This window comes from Meles meles, chromosome 7 (genome assembly GCF_922984935.1).
Source record: "Meles meles chromosome 7, mMelMel3.1 paternal haplotype, whole genome shotgun sequence".
Lineage (NCBI taxonomy): Eukaryota > Metazoa > Chordata > Mammalia > Carnivora > Mustelidae > Meles > Meles meles.
Window position 1 is genome coordinate 77715552 of NC_060072.1, and position 15435 is coordinate 77730986.

At 35.8% G+C, this 15435-nt stretch overlaps 1 protein-coding gene across 1 annotated transcript in view; it reads right to left on the reverse strand.

Moving 5' to 3' along the window:
* Positions 1-15435, reverse strand: part of ABCD2 (ATP binding cassette subfamily D member 2) — a 62734-nt gene that overhangs the window by 19949 nt on the left and 27350 nt on the right. The gene's annotated exons all lie outside the window — the stretch shown is intronic.

Sequence of the window (15435 nt, forward strand, 5' to 3'; positions counted from 1 at the left end):
TTTACTTTAAAGATATACTTCCAGGGCGCCTGGGTGGCTCAGTGGGTTAAGCCGCTGCCTTTGGGTCAGGTCATGATCTCGGGGTCCTGGGATCGAGTCCCGCATCGGGCTCTCTGCTCGGCAGGGAGCCTGCTTCCCTATCTCTGCCTGCCTCTCTATCTACTTGTGATCTCTCTCTGTCAAATAAATAAATTAAAAAAAAAAGATATACTTCCAAAAATAACAAAAGGAGTGCATAAGATCCATTGCAGCATTATCTATAATCGCAAAATACTGAAAACAATCTAAGTGTCCATAAAAAGGAGACTGAATAAACGATAGCACCGACACTGTGGAGCTGTAAAACAGGATGTGGATGTTCTCTGTGGAGTGATTTTCCATAATATACTTCTAAGTTGGAAAGCAAAGTGCAGAAGTGTATGTATAGCAGGGTTTCTGAACAGCATTATGGATGTATGGAACCAGCACTCCTTTGCAGTTGAGGGCTATCTTACATACTGTAGACGTTTAGCAGCATATCTGGTTTCCACCCACAAGATGCTAGTAGCGTCTACCACAGTAGTGGCCCCTCCCCCAATAAAATCTCTAGAGAGCTCTAGAAATCTAGATATCTCTAGATATCGCCCCCTACAGGACAAAACCACCTCCATTTGAGAACCTCTAACATACAGTATACTATCTTTATGCAAAATGAAAGCAAAATAAGAAAGTGTACATTTACCTGCTTACCTTTATAAAAGGAAACACAGTAAACCAGAAATTAATGAAATTGGTTACCTACTGGAGATTGGAGGAACAAGGCAGAATGGATAGGAGAGGGAGTGACCTCTTTAAGTATCCTTTCTATATGTTTCTTCTTTTAGAATCATGTTATATGTTATTATTAAAAAAAATGAAACCTATAATCAGTGAAGATAGGAACCTTAAAATTAAATACAAACAGAATAAATGAATTGAATTGTATATCAAATGAGTAACAACCACATACAAGGGGGAGGAGATACTGGTCTAAATAACTTGAACCTGGCCACACAATTTCAGTTGAAGACCAGAAGAACCACAAAGAAATCTTAAATGTTATTTGGCAAGTTTCTTGTTGGTAATGATTCAGGAGTAGCAATTCTGAAACTATTTTACCTATGTTGCAGGACTGACCAAAGAAGTAAACATTTTAATAATGTTAGGAACTAGTGCGCTCCCTCTGAAGAAAGAATTTACAAACATGATGGGTGAGAAGGTAAGAAAAACTATAATATTTCATTTGAATTCGAATGTCAGTATGATTCATGCTTTTAAAAAAATCTATTTCCTCTTCTGTCTACACTTGGTGTATCCTGACATTATCCTCTGAGAAATACCCAGTATCATTTAGGCAATGTAGTGGGTTGAACTGTGGACCCAAGAAGATATGCCCAAGTCCTAAACCACATGTACCAGTGTATGTGACCTTATTGGGGTGGGGGGCTGGGGAAGGTCTTTGCAGATCTAACTAAGTTAAGGATCTCCAGATGAGATCATCCTGTATTACAGAGATGGGCCCTAAATCCAGTAAGTGCCCTTATAAGAAGAGGAGAAAGGAAGGGAAGAAAGTCATGTGATGGCGGAGACAGAGATTGGAGTTACACTGTTCCAGGGCAAGGAATGCCTGGCAGCACCAGAAGCTGTTATCCTAGAGCTTTTTTAGGGAGTAAAGGCCTGCCAACACCTTGATTTTGAACTCCTGACTTCCAGAACTATGAGAGAATACATTCCTGTTGTTTTAAACTACCAAGTTTTTGGTTACTCAGCAGATTTCGGAAACATGTAGTATTCTCACACCAAAAAAAAAAAAAAAAAAAAAAGGCGTAACCTGAATCACAGCATCAGGAAACTACCAGACAAATCTAACTTAAAGAACTTTCTTAAAATAACAACAGTTCTGCATTCTATGTATATCAATGTCATAAAAAATAAAAATAAAATAAGAGAAGAGAAAATAAAAATAAAAGTAAGAGAAGCTGAGGTGGTGATATTAAAAGAAACGAGAGCAATATGACAACTAAAATGCAAATGAATTGAGAGAAAGAAGTTATTATAAAGGATAGTATTATGATAATTGGCAATATTTAGATACAGAAAGTTGATGGGGCACTTTGGTGGCCAGTGGGTTGAGCGTCCAACACTTGGTTTTGACTCAGGTCGTGATCTCACGGGTCGCGGGATCAAGTCCCAAGTGGGGCTCTGTGCTCAGTGGGTAGTTTGCTTCAGGATACTGTCCCTCCTCCCCCTCCCCCACCTCTCTGCATGCACTCTTTCTCCCTCTTTCTAAAACAAATAAATCTTAAAAAATATATTTATTAAAAAATATGGAGAATTGTTGGGGGTCATTGACAGGACATGACTGCCATTTGACCATGAGCTGGACTGGGACAATTGGAGGTTCCTCACTCCCTCACATGTGCTTGGAGTGTATACTCTGACCACCATTCCTTGCTGGAAACTTTTTCCAGGGAAGCAGCCTTGAGAGAGCAATGTGTTGTTGGGACCATCTGGATGCTTGGTGTGACTGAACCCAGTTAAGGCCTCTACAAATTTAAGATTCTGGTGGGCAAGTGCAGAGATCCATTTACCTTGTAGCCAACCATGACAAGCCTTATGTTAATGCCTCTGCTTCTCAAACCTGCCACCTACCAATATGGAGTAGTCTCTTCCACCTTCTTTCACTCTGTGTACAGGGGCCAGTTTGTGAACCAGCAAAAATATGTTTAGGTAAAAATATTAAAGCAGTGTTAATTTTCATGAATTTGTCTATTATGGTTATGCTAGAGAATATCTTTGCTCTTTGGAAATACATCCTAGAGCAGTTAGGGATGAAGATTTATGATTGCTGCAATTTACTTTAGGGGGGGTGGGAGAAAGAGAGAGTTGAAGGTTTTAAATATAAATGTTTTTGTAGATCAATTGTCTACCTATTTTCCCATAATATGAAAATGATTCAGTTGGAGGACAGATAACATAAGATGACAGGCTTAACTAACATCTGAAAATAAAAATATTTATATTTTAATGATGCATATATAACTCATATAAAGATTTTCAATAGGATCTTGGGACAGATTGGGACATGGGACAGATCCCATTTCAATGGGATCTTGGGACATGGGAATCCCTGGTCATATTTCAAAAATTAAGATATAGGAGTGCCTGGGTGGCTCAGAGGCTAAATATCCAATTCTTCATTTCAGCTGGGGTCATGATCTCAGGGTCATAGGATCAAGTCCAAGTCAGGCTCCGTGCTCAGCGGGGAGCTGCTTGAGATTCTCTCTCTTCCTCTGTCCCTCCTCTACTCAGGAACGTGCTCTCTCTCTCTCTCAAATAAATGAATCTTTTTAAAAAATTGAGATATAATTCCCATATCGTAAAATCCACCCTTTTATTAAAGTGCACAATTCAGTGATGTTTAGTATATTCACAGGCTCATGTAACCATCACCGCTATCTGATTCCAGAACATTTTCTTCACACCGAAAAGAAACTCTATATCTAATAGCTGACAGTCCATTCTTCCATTCTCCCAACCCCTGGCAACCACTAATCTACATTCTGTCTCCATGGATTTGCCTATTCTGGGCATTTCGTATACACAAAATCATATAATACGTGGTCTTTTGTGACAGCCTTCTTTCTGTGAGCATAATGCTTTCAGGTTCATTAATGTTGTAGCATGTAACTGTATTTCATTGCTTTTTTATGGCTGAATAATATTCTACTGTATGAATATGCCACATTTTGTTAATCCATTCATCTGTTGCTGGATATTCTAGTGGTTTTCACTATTTGGCTGTTATAAACAGTGGGCATACACTTAACAGGGGAATTGCTGGACCATATAACTCTGTTTACTTTTTGGGGAACTGCCCAACTGTTTTCTGAAATGACTATATCATTTCTGGTCAAATTTTTTCTCCCATATCCCTATATCTTCCTCTCCTGCCTTTTTCTTTACCTGTCCCTCTTTAGTCTAACCATATTTAAAAAAAAAATAGAATGAGAACACACAGTTATTTGTTTATATTATATTAAATATTCATATAATGTGATAATATCTTAGATTTTTATCTGGTAATAATAATAGTAGCATAAAATAGAAATTGCTTATCAGAGCCAACGAGTAGTTTTTCAACTGGTACTCTGAGACTACTTAAAGAAGAAATACAAGGAAACCATAGTGGGCAGTATTCTGCTAACTTCCAAAGTGACACCGGCTCCAATTTAATGTAAATTAGAAGCACAGATATATCCTATACCTTAGTATAAATTCCAGATATAATTCAATCTACCGAACAGCCATGACACAATATAAAATGGAGACTACATCTGAACATCCATTTCAGAAATGTTTCTACAGGATTCTACCATAAAACTTGATTAACTGGCAATATTTGATGAAATCATATTTTATATCTATATTCCAAGGAAGACAGTAAAGAGTTGTGGTTGTGATAATACGCTTTGGAGAGATGGTTCTGGGCTGGAATTCCAATTTCACTATTTACTAGCCATGTGACCCAAATTTTGAACTAGAGCTACCTCATTTGGAAAGTAACTTACTTTATTCCATTTGTTATGAAAACTAAACAAAGCAGTGGGTTTTTATAAAGCATAAATGAAGCACTGTAGTCAGAGCACTTAGTAAGTATAGGTACACAGTAGGCACCCAATAAATTTTTAAAGAGACAAAAGTTCATTTCTACTTAGGCTTAAGATTGCTACTTATGTGAAAAGGCAACATCTTTTTTTTTTTTTTTTAAGATTTTATTTATTTATTTGACAGAGAGAGAGAGAGATCACAGGTAGGCAGAGAGGCAGGCGGCAGAGAGAGAGGGGGAAGCAGGCTCCCTGCTGAGCAGAGAACCTGACGTGGGGTTTGATCCCAGGTGCCCGAGATCATGACCTGAGCCGAAGGCAGAAGCTTAACCCCCTGAACCACCCAGGTGCCCCCAAAAGGCAACATCTTAAAAAAGAACAGATGCGAAAGAATTCCTATTTAACCAGCTAAGAGATGTGTGGTTTTATACCACATAGTAAATTTTTATTATTTCACAAGATTAATAAATAATAAGTACCAAATTATGTAAATTTTAGTGATTATATTCTGTTAAACACTCAAGAAAGCATCTCAGGTTTGCGTAGAAGTACTTTTTTCAGTAACTCGAGCACCATTTAGTTCACTGGAGTAATTTATAGGGTCTGAAAGATCAGTGCACATAAGGCTGCCATAGGCTTTCTTTGTAAGAACTTGGAAGAGCAAAACTTCAAAACTTTTTTAAAAGGCTAATTTATGTTATTTATGATTTCTTTATGATTTTTGAAATCTGTCAATTCAATAGATAAGGGCTCTTTTTCTTAAAGTTTTTTTTTTTTTTTTTTTTTTTTTTAGATTTTATCTATTTATTTGACAGAGAGAGCATAAGCAGGGAGAGCAGAGGCAGAAAGAGAGGGAGAAGCAGGCTCCCTGCTGAGCAAGGAGCCTGATGTGGGGCTCAATCCCAGAGCCCTGGGATCAGGACCTGAGCTGAAGGCAGACACCTAGTGACTGAGCCACCTGGGTGGCTTAAGGCAAAGTAAAATAGTTACATTTTTGCAATGCTAAAGTTTTTACCGAGTTTATAGGTCTCATAACATTTTGAATATGCACTCTTGAAATAAGAGTTTAAACAAAACAAAAAAACATGGCATTTAGCTATCAAGTTTTTAAAGTTCAATCAGCATGAAATTTAAATAAAATGCCAAACCCTAAACATTTTATGATGCAAAAATGAAGAACTGCAAATGTATCCACATAACTTATTATTTGAGCTATCATTACTCAAAATGATAGAATAGAATATGAAAATTGCTACTTTGAAAATTTATGTGAAGGGAATGCAAATGAAATTATACAAGAAATATTTATAAAATTATAAATTTATAAGGATTCAACAAATGCTGCTTTATTAGAGTCCCATTTTCTCTCAATTGTTTTACCATGTAAATTGTAAAAATTGTTTTATCACGTAAAATGATAAAAATAACATTCTATATGTGTTTAATGTGGTACATAGCAACTAAGGGTACTTTATTTAAGAGGGGGAGGGGCAGTGGGAGAGGGGTAGAGAGAGAATCTTAAGCAGGCTCCACACCCAGCACCAAGCCCAGTGTGGGGCTCCTCACAACCCTGAGATTATGACCTGCCCTGAATACAAGGATCAGTCACTTAACCAACTGAGTCACCCAGGTACCCTCAAATAAGGACACTTTGATAGATTTTATTAATATAATCATTTCAAAATATTATAAAATTGTGGTTACCACAGATTCTTTTGAAAAGCTCTGTCAAAAAAATTGGGATGATGCTGAATCTATTTGAAAGCACAGGAAACAGAGGACCCTATATCCAATATTTATATAATTAGCTTGCCTGTAATCCTTTTCAGCTCAAAGGCCTAGAATTTTACATTTAAAATGTAAAGCTAAATGTAAAGCTAGCTTAAATGTAAAGCTAGCTTAAAGCTAGCTCAAGTTCCTCTAGTCTTACTAAAGTTATACATAATGGATAAGCACTTAAAGAACCCTTTACTAAGCGTTCCTTTCTAAATATATAGAACTATTCAGATTATCTTCTAAATATTTCAGGTAGATCAGTTACCATGTCAGAATATTGTTAGCTTACTTGCTCTGGCCCATCAGAGAGGGAATCAAGCAACATACCTACTACAAACAACAAAAGAAACAAATTGCTTATAATTAGCAGCTATCAGAAAATAAACACTAACTAATTTTAATTTACTTCTCTAAGCAAAATCCAGAATCACCTCAATTTGTTGTGGAAAAGATCCCGAATAAACTCGTAGGTATCACATTAAAATTTAAATAATTATTTTTATTTGAACAATTACCATAATTGTTTTTCTTTGTAATCTGGGATTACTTCAAATGTACCTACATTTAAAACTGTTAATTATAGGGGCAACTGGGTAGCTCAGTGGGTTAAACCTCTGCCTTTGGCTCGGGTCATGATCTCTGGGTCCTGGGATCGAGCCCCGCATCGGACTCTCTGCTCTGCAGGGAGCCTGCTTCCTCCTCTCTCTCTGCCTGCCTCTCTGCCTACTTGTGATCTCTCTCTCTCTGTCAAATAAATAAATAAAATCTTTTTTAAAAAAACCTGTTAATTATAAGTAAAATGAAAATTATTTATATTTAAATATTTATTGGATATTTATTATATCCATTCCCAGTGATTATGGATTTTTATATTATATTATGAATGTCTCAGGGTACTTCTATAATTTGTATTCTACTCCTTACTTTTCTGTGTTAACATTTAAAAATCTGACAATTTGGGGCGCCTGGGTGGGTCAGTGGGTTAAAGCCTCTGCCTTTGGCTCAGGTCATGATCCCAGAATTGGGCTCTCTGCTCAGCAGGGAGCCTGCTTCCCCCTCTCTGCCTCTCTGCCTACTTGTGATCTCTGTCTGTCAAATAAATAAATAAAATCTTTAAAAAAAATTAAAAAATAGAAAAAAATTTGACAATTTATGATTGTTTTAGTAAAATGTGTTAACACCTATTAAGGTTTACATTCATATATTTTTATATTGTTCTGTATTTTTCTCTTTAATAGAGATAAAAGTAGAAAAAAAGACAAAGTATTGAGAAATGTTGGCTGTCTTTTGTGCTTGTTGTCTTTGGAATGATCATCCAAAATGCTAAATGCTTCATTGTCATCTGGAATTTAATTGTCAACAATGTTGACAAAAATTTCACAGCAATACTAACTATATTTAAGCATGAGATGTGTTAAGTTTAAGGTACAGCTAAGTACTACTGTTACCATAGTGATAAGAAGTTAGCAATCAGAAAGCCATAAAATCTAACTATTAATAATTCATATAAATGTACACAATGGGACCAATCATGTCATCAGATCCTTTCATGAATAACAAGAATTAAATCTGAGTTTTCAAAGCATTAGTCATTCCTAATATTCTTAAAAAAATATGTGGCAAAAAAGAAGAAGTACCCAACTGAAAAGAGATATTACTATTACTGCAATCTTATTTTTAGGATCTTATTTCTAGGTGCCAAAACAGAGATGTGTAGAGCCTCTGAAGAGCAGGGATTATATTTATTTTCAAATAATAAGAATAATGTTAGTGGAATAATCAAAGTATTGTTAACCTGATAAAAATGCAAACCTCTTAAAAATCAACTTTTGTTAAAAGTATTTATCATTAGATTACTATATGAAATCTCTGTTATTTGACTTTTTGACCTATGAAAATTCTAATTCCATATGATTCAACTTAATAATTAAATAAGAAAAACTTCAGATGCAAAGGAAGAATTTTCACCATTACTATTTTTATAAAATAATAGAAGTTATATTTATATATAAATAGAAGACTTAAATATAAAAAAAATGCATCCTCAACATTTTTTTTTTCAAGTAAAAGGAAACTAAAGGAAATTATTTACATTTATAGATTCCTTTAAGAGAGTTTTGTTGTTTTTTTTTAAATGAATGTGCCCTTTACTACACAGGAGATACCAAAATGTATAATTTACAATTCTGTCAGCCAATTGCTTGAAGATACTTATGCAGTTCATTTGCTTTGAGTCTAATAATCAGAAAGTAAAGGAATAGAAGTAATTTAGTTACAGCATATTACTTAGCCTTCCTCATGGCTAAAATAATTTCTTTTACAAAGGACACATTAGGGGCACCTGGGTGGCTCAGTGGGTTAAAGCCTCCGCCTTCAGCTCAGGTCATGATCCCAGGGTCCTGGGATTGAGCCCCCCCTTCAGGCTCTCTGCTCAGCGGGGAGCCTGCTTCCACCTCTCTCTCTCTGCCTGCCTCTCTGCCTGTCAAATAAATAAATAAATAAATAAAAATCTTAAACAAACAAACAAAGGACATGTTAAATGACAAATATTTATCCCCATCATAAAGAGGATTAGATGACATATCTAGTGCAAGAAACAAAATAGTTTGCTTCCTAATTAGTGTATGGGGCCAGACTGATTTGGCAGTAGAAACCAAATCTGTGGAGAAGTTCATTCATTCACTTGTTCAATCATTCATCATCTGTTCATTGCATTGTTGTAATATGACATTCTAGAGATTCTACAGATGCAGTCGTATACTACCAGTGTGGTACAGATATGCAGATGCCCTTTCTAGCTTATATTTTATGAAAATTTGTGCAACAGTGAGTCAACATAGGCAAAGTCTGTTCTAGTAACAACTCACACTCCCTAAGATTTGTCCAAAGTGGGGGCAGCAAGACTAGTGTATGAGTAACTAACTGTGTATGGGGCTCCATGAGTAGGCCTGAATTAAGCCATATCACATTCTTTATTCCAGCGGTCCTTTCAGACCAACATCCCACTCAGGCAATGGCCCCAGGGAAGCTTGCATCTTACTTAAATAAACACACTCTTTGTCCTTCAGAGGCTCTCCCTATTAGTGTTTTTGCACCTATAGTTCCATTAAGAATCAAAAAACCCAAAAACTAGAGACCAAGAGGAAAACAGTAATCAAGATATTTAAACTAGCATTCCCCCATATTCTTACGTAGGTTGTTTTCCAGGCCACATCATCATTTTCTAATCTGAGATCTGAGACTAAGGGAAAAAAAAGAGAAGAGAAGAGAACAGAACAGAAGACAAGAGAGAAAGAAAGAAAAAGAAAAGAAAGAAAGAAAGAAAGAAAGAAAGAAAAGAAAGAGCAAAGCAAAGCAAGGATCTCACTAACAATACTTTGTTGATTATGAGGGCACCCTTTCAAGTTGCCTCTCAAGGAGGCAAACAGCGTTCTAACCTCGGTGCTGACTCATGCGCTCCTGGTTCTTTAATAGTCATTATTTGGTTTTATATGTGTGGGTTAAACAACACTCTTCAATAACAGTTCTACCCCTCCAAATAGGAAATCCTGGATTTGGAAGGTATTTATATAGAAACAATTTAAAAGGATGTTCGAATTTTTAAGTGTCTATAAAACTAATTTGACACACGTACATTCTAGCTTGCAATGCAGTTGTGTCAATGTTGGTGTTACTGGTGTTAGGTGTTTTTTTCATTCTAACACACTTCTTGAACCAAAAGTCTTTATTCTGTTGCAAGATAGTCTCTTCTTTTGACAACATAGAGGTTAACTGATGATTTTTTAATGTCATAATGCATTATGAAAACTAAAATTTATATCTCTGCAGGAAGTCTGATTTTATTTTTTAATTTTCCTTAAAGATTTTACTTATTTATTTGAGAGAGAGTAAGCAAGAGAGAGAGGACAGGCTGAAGGGGAGAGGCAGAGGGAGAACCAGACTCCTCTCTGAGCAGGGAGTCCAATACGGGGCTCATCTCCAGGACCCTGGGATCATGATCTGAGCTAAAGGCAGACGCTTAACTGACTGAGCCACCCAGGTACCCCAGAAGCCTGATTTTAAATTAAGGGAATACTTTTACAGATTATATAAAATTTTACAGATAAGTGGGTTTTGAAAGATTAGAAGGAATTGTGAACATATTCTAATTTGAAAGTGATTTGAACTTAGTTTAAAGGAATTTCAATGTTACACAAGAATCTCATCATGTTAGCATAAATGAATGATAGCCAGTACCTATGCTAAATTTTATTTTTTTTAAAGATTTTATTTATTTGAGAGAAACAGGAAGAGAGAGAGAGTACAATCAGGGGAGGAGAGGCAGAGAGAGAGGAAGAGGGAGAAGACCACCACTGATCGAGCCCCAGCTTAGAGCTCAATCTCAGGACCCTGGGATCATGACCTGAGCCAAAGGCAGATGCTTAACTGAGTCACCCAGGCCCACCAGTTCCTGTTATGTTAAAATCGTCTTGGATTTTCCTCCACCCCCAGCATTATAAATGACCTCTGCTTCCAAACATTAGCTTGATATTAGTACAGATTTAGCATACCAAGCAAACAACCTTAGCTGGTGATATTTGCAAGGGAGTATTAATTTTTCAGAGAAATGTGCCCTGCTGCCAACAACAACCAAGACAAAATAACTTCAGAGTCAGACTTGCCTAAGTTCAAATGCTAGCTCCACTCAGCTGGATGACTTCAACCTAAGTTTTCTCATCTAAAGATAGGGACACTAACACCAACTTTATGAGTTTTTATACAGAAAAATTAGCAACATATGTGTAGAATAGTGAGTAATGCATAGCAATCGCTTGTCACTTTGTAAAATAACAAAACAAAACAAAAACAAAGTAATAAGACCAGAGATGTTTAGCTCTTGCTAAAGATGCTCCAGGATCCATCAATTATTTTAAGAGGTCATATGATTCCCAATATAAAAATCAATATTAAGGGCGCCTGGGTGGCTCAGTGGATTAAGCCGCTGCCTTCAGCTCAGGTCATGATCTCAGGGTCCTGGGATTGAGCCCCACATCGGGCTCTCTGCTCTGCAGGGAGCCTGCTTCCTCCTCTCTCTCTGCCTGCCTCTCTGCCTACTTGTGACCTCTCTCTGTCAAATAAATAAATAAAATCTTTAAAAAAAAAAGAGTCCCATACTCCCTTTGGGTGTCTGGGCGGCTCATTAAAAAAAAAAAAAATCAATATTAATTCACTTTATGTTAAAATACATAGGCTGATCAACTATACTTTAATTTAAAAAATGTTGAATACTGTTACGCTGAAAAAAATAAATAAAGAAAAAATGCATAGGCTGTGTCATTATATGCATGAATAGAAATGCCAACAAAGGGAGCATGGATTAAATAAATGCTGGCACCGCTATAAGCTGAGGTTTCATGTCATAAGCTCTTCTGACTATGAAAAACAATTGACGAATACAGAAACTTTTGAAAGTGAATGCAAACTATACAAAAATCATAGTTTGTTATCCCCCATAAATTTGGGACAATGGTTGAGAGGCTTTAATTACTATGATTGTCTGAGAAAACATTTAAGGTCAAACAGTGTTTTGTTTTTTTCTTTTCAATCACAGGTAGATGTTTTTAATACGATTATTTTATTAATCTGACAATAAGAAGCAGTGAATGTAGAGGGTTTAGATCCAGAGATTTGATGAATTCTAGCCCTGGCTCTGAAATGCTACGTAACTCAAAGTATTGAAGTCTCTGGTCTCTTTGAACTCCAGTTTAATTATTTAGAACATTCTATTTAACATGGTTTTTTCAGAGCATGATCAATATATACTGTTGCTACATTAAAAGATAGAAGTAGACTTATCTATATTTAATTTTCTTTATAGTCTAATTAGTCGTGCTATCATTCCTGCATACAATCAACTTTAGGATCGTCATGTTTCATTTAATTTAAAAATGTAGTTCATAACTACTTTATTTATTACACATTTAGTCTAGAAGATTAAACTGCATGGTACTATCCTGTGAATGAAGTGGTAAGCAAATACTGAGCTGACAAATGAAATGTTATTTATAATTTCAGAATATCTTCTGGCAAAAAAGTATGAGAAGCAATACGTGTAAGAGAAGTTATTGTCATCTTTTGGTATGTTTCCTGTGGAGCATTAATAGACTAAATTTTAACATATTGGGCTTTCTATATATGATATAAATATAATAATATATATTTGAATATAAGAAAAATGTGTCATTTACTTATAGAGAGGAGGTAAGTTCTTCAGGTGGAAACTGGACAAATAGCAGACCCACAAAGCAACAGAGAACTTTAAAAAGTTTTCTCTTTTTTTTTTTAAGTTAAAAACTTTTTACAAGTTTTAAAAACTTTAAAAAGTTGGAGCGCCTGGGTGGCTCAGTGGTTTAAGCCTCTGCCTTCGGCTCAGGTCATGATCCCAGGGTCCTGGGATCGAGTCCTGCACCGGGCTCTCTGCTTGGCAGGGAGCGTGCTTCCTCCTCTCTCTCTGCCTGCCTCTCTGCCTACTTGTGATCTCTCTCTGTCAAATAAATAAATAAAACCTTAAAAAAAAAAGTAATTCAGAGAACTTCAGCATGAAAAGCTTTAGCAATGTTTAAGGACCTAGGGAATGGGCACTATTATTTCTAGTATGTACCAATGACATAATATTCATGGAGTTGAATTAATAAATATTTGCTTTTCTGAACTTGGTGTATTAGAGGGAGGGTGAATAGGAAAACCTTGCTTAGAAGCATCCAAAAGCAAGAACAAAAATTACGTGCCTACTTGAATCTGAGGCATTTCTGATCTATTTAGTCACTGGAGAAACATCCAAATCATGACAGCTATTAAAATCCTAACTAACTTTCAAAACCCAAATCAAAAGACACTGTTATATTGTGATTTTTCTCATTTTGAACATCTACAGCAATTCTTGCCTTTCTTGAACCACTTATTCTAACTTGTCTTGAAGTTGGTTGCTTATTTTTTTTCCTAACCAAATTTAGCATAAGCTCCACATTGAAAGTTACTGTGTCTTCCTCATTGTCTATCCTCCATAGCATCTAATAGCAGGGCTTTTTTTTTTTTTTAAGATTTTATTTATTTATTTGACACAGAGAGAGAGAGATCACAAGTAGGCAGAGAGGCAGGCAGAGAGAAAGGGGGAAGCAGGCTCCCTGCCGAGCAGAGAGTCTGATGTGGGGCTCAATCCCAGGACCCTGAGATCATGACCTGAGACGAAGGCAGAGGCTTAACCCACTGAGCCGCCCAGGTGCCCCATAGCAGGGCTTTAATTAATACTTAAAATTTTTAAAAAAGAGTAGAGTTTTAACAAATAATAAAGTACATTAATGTTCCCAAGATATGAAGCACGATATCCTAGCCATCTCATCCCTTTTTTCTTGTTTTTATTATTTTTTTAATGTTTAGTTAAATCTAATTCGACCCTTATGATACAATCCTCTCACCTTCCTAACCTTTTATTTCTTAAATTCCAAAGTCAAGGATGGTCAGAAATTTGTACAAGTTACCTTTTCATACAAAATTATGAGAATCTGAATCTATTTCAGATCTGTTGAAGGTAAGTATTAAGGCGTAGGGATTGAGTAGTAAGATCATGGTTAAATTTTCATTCCCAAGATATTTCTACCAAGAAAGGGTAGTGAGAGCAAGAGCTCTGGGAACAGAATTACACAGTGGGTTGGTGCCTGACTGGAGACTGTTGCTGAGGAGAGGTATGTATACAAATGATCCTCTGAATGATTAAAAAAAAACAACACAGTAATATAAAGGAACACATGATTTTGCTACCTTTTGTCAATAAACAACTATTTGTCTTTCTTTTCTCCCTCCCTTCCCTGCAGTCCTTCCCTCTTTGTTCCTCCCCACTTTCTCCTTTCCTCTCCTCACTCTCTTTGTCCTCAACCCCCATCAGGATGTTTCAATTGCCTATTGTGGTGAATGTTAGCATATAATAATGTTTTGTTAGCAGGTGAACTAAACAAATAAAGGACTGGGCTTTTGAGGCTTTAATGGTTGAAGATAGAGACATTCTACCAAGTTACTACATGACTAATGGATCATAAATTAGTGGATTAGTAAATCCAAAAGCAGGAAATCACAATCTACCCTTAGGTGGTTGGGAAAACAGGAAAAACTGCATCAAGAATTGACAAAAGATATTCAGGATCTGTATTCAACTGGAAAACTTTTCCTGAGGGTTAAGATGGCTAGAGGTAGGAACCAACAAGTTTTAGTCATCAGTTGGAAGAGTATGGTACAGTCACATTGCTGAGGAAATTTGGTCTTGAACAAATTGCCCAAATTTTTTTTTAAAGTCACACCTAAGCAACACTAAGCATTTTACTATATATTATTCCATAGATTTAGGTAGTTAAATCTACATTAGAGATGAAATTTTTCTTTGCTAAAACTTATCAAATGTTCTAATAGTTATAATACCCAATTATTAATGAAATAGGCTAACAGGAAACTGTTTTGAAACTAGTTTATCTAGCACAACTTTTTATTTGTATTCTTGAACTAAGGCCCAGATTTTCACTTATCTGGTTCTCATTATTAACAATGTTAAAGTATTAGAAGACATTAAGTGGGATAATACTGAAGACATTTCACAATTTCTTAGGAATTCAGGTTTTCCAGCTTGCAAAATGAGCCATAGCTTCATTCTCTGAAGATATGGTTTAAAATATGTGTCCTAATTTGCTTAATTTCAACTTTTTTCCCTCAGTAGTTTTTTCTTTTGTTTACAAACAACATTACTGGAAACCCACTTAAACAAAATCTACTCCTTTTTTCCCCATGAAAATAACAACTAATGTACATTTGATCATTGCTTGGAGATCCATCCTCTATCAAGAAGTCTTTCAGTTACAAAAAGTGAGAACAGGGAGATTATTATGAAATCTGTTTATAACTTATGAAGTTTATTCTGTAGGTATAGAAGACTCAATTCTGTATTCACTTTACAATTATTTTTTCCTACCAAACTAGTACTTAACCATTCTATATTACTATAAATTAATGC